General features: G+C 41.6%; 1 long non-coding RNA gene across 2 annotated transcripts; it reads right to left on the reverse strand.

The window, feature by feature from the left end:
• Window positions 1–6: 6 nt before the first annotated feature.
• Window positions 7–7785, reverse strand: LOC103468093 (uncharacterized). Of its 2 annotated transcripts, none has more exons than XR_001776756.1 (3): window positions 7751–7785; window positions 487–581; window positions 7–369 (listed from the first exon to the last, which is right to left on the reverse strand). It is a non-coding gene; the product is annotated as an uncharacterized LOC103468093 (long non-coding RNA). The 2 variants fall into 2 exon arrangements; XR_001776757.1 differs by lacking the exon at window positions 7751–7785 and adding an exon at window positions 7130–7151.

A 7785-nucleotide genomic window follows, 5' to 3' on the forward strand; every position in this document is an offset into this window, starting at 1 on the left:
ACCAATTGATATTCTAATCTGCAGTAACTGCATCGTGTTAAAACCAGGATCAACTGGAATGTCTTTGACTGAACTGACCACTTTATTAGGAACACCTGTTCAATTCAGTTCATTTATATGACGCCAATTAACAACAAATGTCGTCTCAAAGCATTTACACAAAGTGCCAGAAGAAATGCATATTGACATAAAAAGTGATCAACCAGTCAGTTATTTGTGTTTTTAAAATCTCACCTCTATTGAATCATAAGCGCCAACCCAACTTTGTGTGTATTTTCCACTTGATTTGTAGACAAAGTCTCTGATGAAATTGTACTCCGCTACAGTGTGGAATGAGGCCAGATTTGCACCCGATGTGAGGCAAAATTTCTGAAAAAGACAACAGTGGTTTAGTTGGTGCAGCTGAATATCTACCTTTAGAAATTATTGCTCTATTTGTTTAAATCAGTTTCTGTAACCTTGTTGTTGGTGAATTTTATGTTGTACCTCTGCGTCACCCCAGGACATTTTAGTTGCCACATAGTGGAAACATCGACCTTCGAACCAAGTCCAACCCTCTTGGCACCCTACACATATGTCAACTGGGAAATGTGAAGAGAGAAGGTAAATACATCCAACAATCAGTGTAATTTTAACACCAGACACAGTGTAGAAGTTCAGCTGCTTCTGTCATATATCTGTTTAGGCTTCTGACCCACATACAGAGAAAGACTCAGAACAAAAATCTGTAAAATGGGGTTTATTTGCAAAGGTGGTGGTCCAGGGTACGTAGGCGATGAGAGGAACCTCTGGAAGAAATAATAAATTGGAAGAAATAATAAATTAGTGGAGCAGATGAAAGTAAGAGGAAATGTTGGATAAGGGACTTACAGAGAATGATAAGGAAGTCCGTGAGAGAGGGGTGAGTGGGGTGTTGGTCTTGAGGTAGAAACTGCAAAATGGTAGGCAGAGGCCTGGAGAATCTGATGGTGGCTGCTGCATTACTGGTGGAGGGCAGATAGGTGGTACAACGTTGATGGAGGAGCTTAAAGTGACCAGTCAGAAAATCCAAGCTGAGGGTTATGTCTGGTTCTATGTTTGAGAGGTTTCACAGATAGATTCAAGATGGTACTCGGGGAGACCTGAAGAGAGGGAAACAAGGAGTAACACTGGGCTCAGATACTTCACACAGAAAGGAACTCAGAAGTTCACAAGTGGGCTTGACGTCACCACATGGGTTAACGCTCAGGCAAATTAGTGACATGCAACCAGCTTCTTATAACTAGCATAGGATGAGGCTAAAGGAGTTGCAGGTGTGGCTGCACAACTCCCCACTTTCCTGACATCACCTTTCCCCCAACGGCCGCCACCTGGTTGCTCAGAAGAAGTGGATGCAAGGGAGGCTTTGTAGTCGGCTATAAGAGATGGAGTCAAGATGAAATACTGGGGCACCCATGAACAGTTCTCAGGACTGTAGCATTCCCAGTCAACAAGATACTGATACCCCCGACTTCACTGACAGGAGGCCACGAGCCGCTGGATGTCAAAAGCTGGATGTCCGTTAATGACTTGGGTGGGAGGAGTGGGCTCAGAAGGAGGGCACAAAGTGCTCGTATGGACTGTTTGACTTGGGAAACATGGAAGGTTGGGTGGATATGAAGACTTTGGAGTAGGTGAAAACAGATAGCAGAGGGACTTACGATGGACTGGATCTCATACGGAAAGATGAACCTGGGTAAGAGTTTCTTAGACATGGACTTTAATGGGACATCATGGGAGGATAACCAAACTTTCTGACCTGGGGTGTATTGCGGAGCAGGAATATGTGTTTTGTCTGAGAATCTCTTGTTATGTTCTGGTATTTGGTTGAGAGCAGCAATGGCATTGGTCCAGATTCAGTAGATGGCCTGAAAGATGGCGCGGGGCATTGCAGAGTCCAAATGGCATGACAAGATATTCAAAGTGGCCAAGAGGGGTCTTGAAAGCAGTCTTCCACTCATCTCCCTGACTGACACGAATTAGGTGGTAGGCATTGTGGAGGTCAAGCCTGGAGAAAATCTTAGCATCATGGAGGGGTTTGAAAGAAAATGGCAGAGGTTAACAATTCTTGATGGTGATTTGCTTTAGTCCAAGGTAATCGATGCAGAATTGGAGTGAGCCATCCTTCTTAAACAAGAAACCCACCTTCAGAGGAGAAGAGGGATGTCTAATAATGCCAGCAGAAAGAGATTCATTTATATACTTCTCTATGGCTTCTCTTTCAAGGTGAGACACATTGAAGAGAAAGTTATAAGGCAAAGGTGCTCCAGGGAGACGGCACAGTCATATGCATAGGCGTAAATCCCAGGGAGCTGGGGGGATCTGGACCCCCCCAATCTTGGAAAAGTCTAGAATTGTCCCCCTCCCCCAAAAAAATTATTGAAGAAACGTTTCCATTTAAATGATATCAATATGAAACGGCAAAAGAAACAAAGAACAAAAATAAATCTGCCATTTATCTCAGAAAAAAAGAAGGTCCCCCTGTTAGAACAATGGTTCAGTCCAACTTGAAGGCGGAGCAACAGCAGCGCTGCGAGTGGCTCAGAGCCGCTGAAGTGATGAGTTAGCTGTTAGCTGTTGCTCTGCATCACAAATAAAAACCCCTCCAGTAAGTAAATACTTACAGCAAAAGACATGTAAACATTTTATTTACCTTCACTACTCAATAAGAAGAAACATCAACAACAAAAATCAGACTGCAGTTTATTTCATTACTTTGGCTGAATCTTGATAAGCTGCCTCATTAGCAAAACTGCTACACTGCTTTCATAGACGTAAGCTTTTTTGTCAAACATCTCATCCATATTTAACTCTTTAAGGCACGAAAGTTTATATAGAAAAATATTCTGATTTTATTTTGTGGTTTTAAAGGCTCTATGTTGAAGACAGTGAGAAATAAAGGCAGCCTTGTTTTTTCCATCTGTTCACAGTTCCCACACACTTTGCTGGTCCACTTGCTCAGCCCCTCCCTCCCATTTCAAACTCTTATAATTAACTAAGACTTAAGTGTTACGTTTAAATTATAATACTCCCCAGATAATAATTTCTATCTACTTATTTATTCTCAGTCACCCAAGACATGACAAAACTAAAAAAAGACTTAAAAATAAAGCAACTTAAGTTATAATTTGAACAGCCCGTAACTTGCATTGGTAGCTATTTCAATAAATCAATGTTTATGAGGAATTTTATTAAGAGCAGTTACTCATTAAAGCTTTTGTATTTAAAACCTTAAAATTTTGTAAGGTGTCGCAAAAGTTAGATTAGTCAGACTGAACAAAACTCATATCTAAGCAACATTTGAATTTTAGTTTTACTTCTCTAGTTTGCTTACTTGGAGAAACACATTTGATGTGGATTGCTAGTCATTTTTTGGTCCTGCAGCTTGAATGTGGTTTAAAAACATTTTAAACCACATTTTACGATACATTTCACTGTAACTTGGCTGACCCCCTCAAAATTGGTCTTAAGAAATGTTCCTGTTTGTGGTTCCCTCCCAATAATGAGATGGGATCTACGCCCTTGGTCATATGGTCTGTGGAGTGGCAGCAATAGAGCCTTGCTTTTGCTGACAACTTGTTTAGGTGAGGTAAGGTAATTTTATTTATATAGTACATTTTCAGCAACAAGGCCATTCAAAGTGCTTTACATGAGTTAAAAGGAAATACAAACAAAATAACAAACCAAAGGAAAGAAAAAAGAGGAAAGCAAACTAATCTAATGTTGTTCTAAAGTATGCAAACTTAATGCTCCTGTTCAGGGTTGCTAAGTATCTAATTCCCTTTCTAACTAGCAAAACTCTACAGTTTCTGATAAAATAAACTAAAGAGTGACTGATCTAATTCATTTTCTGGGTTAAAGTGAGAACTCCACAATTCTAAGTTTGTTCTAAATCCTTTTCTGGGTTAAAAGTCATATAAACTAAACAGTGACTGTTCCTGGTAAGTATTTCTGGATCCCAAGTTTGTAGTTATTCTAATTCTAATTCTGATTCCATTTCTGGGCTGTATAATGTTGATCTAAGTAGTGCGTACTCCACAATTTCTTATATTACTAATAAACTAAAATAATCCTTTCCTGGGTTAAATAGGGAGTACTCCACCTAAAACAAAAAAGAGGAAAGGACACACTAGGGCAGGTGGCAACATTCAGACAAAACAAAGACATGAGTGAAGGCGGTGACGTCAAAGGGCCATGGAACTATGTCGCTGACACTCCTGGCAAAGTTTGATAGAGGTGTTGTTATCAAGGAATGATGTCCTTGGGAGTGTTCAGCTCCACAGCTCCATGGATACAGTTGTGTTTACATATCTTCAAGGAGATTGGAAATATGCAGCCCTTCCAAGGCCACACAGGAAAAGCCAATTCAGAAACAGAATGTCTTAGGTCGGGAACAGTGGCGTAAAAAGTGGGTATGCAGGGTATGCAACGCATAGGGGTGCAGCACCAGAGGGGGCGCCAAAACCCCGTCTGGAGGGGGCGGCATGCCAATGATGTTCTCCCATACACTTCAGCGCTCCTTACACTCCTTCACCTCGCGCACATAACGAGGTAAATGTAGCGGGTTTTACCCTTCACATATCGTTGCCTCGCGGGGGTGGGGGGGGAGGGAGTGAGCTTCACTCCTTCACCCTGTCGTTCCTTCCCTTTGGGGGTGAGGGGGGATCTATGTTTTCGCACCCCCTAAATAATGTGTAGTTGCGCCACTGGTCGGGAAGATTATACATTTCAATCTTGCCTAAAGTCTCTCCGATACATCTCAGTTCTCAATCATCCAAATTAGTTTGATCGTTCCACTGAGCAGAAACTAGCAACTTCTCCAAGATCGATTCCATCCCATTAGTGAGTTTTAGAGTCCTCGTCTCTGTCCACACCAACAGTCCGAGTGTTCACTAGTTCGACCAAGTCCGTCACAAATTTGTCAATAAGCCAGGAATCAGTCCAAACAGCAGAAATCCTGTTATCATGAATAAATCCCTGGTGAATCCCACTGGGTATGTCCCCGCAGGACAAGAGGGCTCTCCTGTGCCCAGACTTCTCGTCAAAAATTTGATCCATTGCATTTTGAGATCGGTTGACCAGATCCATAATTTGTAGATTTGGATGATGTGCAAAGAAAGGCTCCAAAAATATATAAAAAGGAAAAAGACAGGACAAAAACAGGGCAAGCAGGGCAGGCATGGCCAGGGAGGGAGCAGGGGGAAAAAACATCCGTTTCTATCGAGAGCAAGAGAGAAGAAAGGGTTTAAGATCCATAATCTTCTGGACCGTGACTCAGTTCTGGGGATTCCTCAACAGGTGAATTCCTTGGAGGTGGGCTAGGAGGGATGGCAGACTGCAGACAGGAAGAAAGACTGTGGACCAGGATCCAATACAGCAATTTCACCAATTGAGATATGGGTTGTGTCTTTGTAGTCAGTCAAAACTTGGTAAGATGGATGAATGTTTGGAATCGAAAACAAAGAAAGTGACAGTTTCATGATGGTTACCTGAGATGATGAGAGAGAATGGATTGGTACAATGGGTTATGGGTGGCAAGGGTCTTCCATTCAGGTCTGTAGTATCAAGAGGGTTCCTTGTAGGAATAGTCTCTATTTCATGTTGTTGAATAATGGACTGGGTAATGAGGGTTTGTTTGTAACCTGAATCAACCAAAGCGCTTATATGGAAAGAGTATTACTGAAAAAACTATGTAGCAGGAAGCAAAAAACAGGGAGATGTGGTGCATGTGAGCTTGTCCATCAGACTCCTCTTAGTTACTGACAGACTTTGGCTTTTAACCAAAGGGGACAAATGTCAATGAAGTGATCAGAACCTCCACAATACAAACACTGGTTAGACACCATCCTGCGCAACCATTTCTCAGAGGATAGATGGGTCTGACCTTCTTACATCGGTTCTGATTTCTGTGAAAGAGTCTTGGAGATTAAGGAGGATGAAGACACAGATGTGACAGAGGGTGAAAAATTAATGGGAGGATTGAGGTAGTTTCTTCTTGGTCGGTCTCGTAGTCTAATCTCAGATCAATACGGGTTACTTGGGTAATCAGGTTATCTACAGTCTCTGATTCATCTAGTAGAACCATTACATCCTTAAGTGACTCATTTAAAGCATTAATAAAAACACTCTTTAGTGGACATGAGTCCCAGCCAGAAGCAGCTGCAATGGTGCAGAAGTCAATAGAAAAATCTGAGTCCGAGCGTTGGCCTTGCCTGATCTTCCATAATAACCTAGAAAGGGACTCAGGATCAGGGTTTAAGCTAAGTCATTTTAAATTCTTTAACAAAATCCTCCAAACTAATCCCAAAGTTTGTGTAGTCTTGAAAGCGGACTTCTGCCCATTTCAAAACACATCCTGAGAGTAAGCCAAGCAATCTTGCCATTGTCAGTGGGAAAAGACTGGGGTGAATGATTGAAAATTAAAGAGTGCTGGAGAAGGAAACTCCCACAACAACTGTTTGTCTGGTGCTGGTGGTAAGACATCACAGTAAGATGCTGGGGTTGAGCAGCAGCTGAGGGAGCCTCTGGTGGTGACTGAGCAGATTGCTTTGCAGTCATGTTCTGTAACGCAGAAGCAATATGATCCATTGTTATGTTGTGCAGAGAGGGTTCAGGGTACAGTTTCATGTGACTGAAAGAGGAAGGTCTATTCTGAAAGGATTCTCCCAAATCTCTCTGCTGGATCTGGTGGCCTGAAGGTTCTGTCATGTCTCTGTTTAGGCTTCTAACCCACATGCATAGAAGAAATCAGTAAAATGGGGTTTATTTACAAAGTGGAAAAATATGCAAAGATGGTTGACCAGGGAAGGTAGGCAATGTGGGGAAACAAGGCTTCTGGAAGAAATAATAAATTAGTGGAAGTTTGCTAGGGAGGACTGAAGGGGTGTTGGTCTTGAGGTAGAAACTGCAAAATGGTAGGCAAAGGCCTGGAGAGTCTGATGATGGAACTGTTGGAGGGCGCACAACAGTGATGGAGGAGATCTGAAGAGAGGGAAAACACCAGGAGTAACACTGGGCTGAGATACGTCACACCGAAAGCTACTGAAGCTACAGAAAGCTCCGTGTATCTACACATGATGAGGCTCAAGGAGTTGCAGGTGTGGCTGCACACCTGTAGGGAATCAGTCCTCAGTCCTGCAACTGGCTCACCATGGCACCCTCTAGTGGCTACCTACTGGAAGTGTAGAACCACAGAGAAAACACAACACCCCACTTTCACCCAACAGCATCAAACACTATGGTAAAAATGCATAAAAAAGTATCAGCAATTAACACAAATTACAGACTATGTAATTATGTCAGTTAATCATTATGAAAACTCATAATGTTGAATTAAATTAATAATCAAGTTGAAAATATTGCTCTTTAACAAAAGGACTTAGAAGCTGACAGTTAAAAGAAAATATAGTCACATGAAAAACCTCTGAAATGACATTTATTGGTTCTGATTCAGTTATTTTATTGAGAAAATAATTTGCCTTCTTAGTGTTTCTAGCTGCCTTCTGTAAAAACCACTGTGACCCATCTGCCTTGTAGGATGGGATGTTTTTATGCAATATGTACTGACTAAACAATTTATTAATTTACTTTATACAGAAATTAAGTCCTGTAGTTGTGCTGAAAGGATGACCCAATAAAGCAAAGGTTTCCTATATTTTTTGAAGAACTTCCCACAATGTAACTTGTCTTTTAGGTGTTAGAAAGTCAATATAACAATAAAAGAAGCACGCACCTCTCGTGTTACATCCGGCCTATGGAGGTAAAAAC

This window comes from Poecilia reticulata, linkage group LG7, assembly GCF_000633615.1.
Source record: "Poecilia reticulata strain Guanapo linkage group LG7, Guppy_female_1.0+MT, whole genome shotgun sequence".
Lineage (NCBI taxonomy): Eukaryota > Metazoa > Chordata > Actinopteri > Cyprinodontiformes > Poeciliidae > Poecilia > Poecilia reticulata.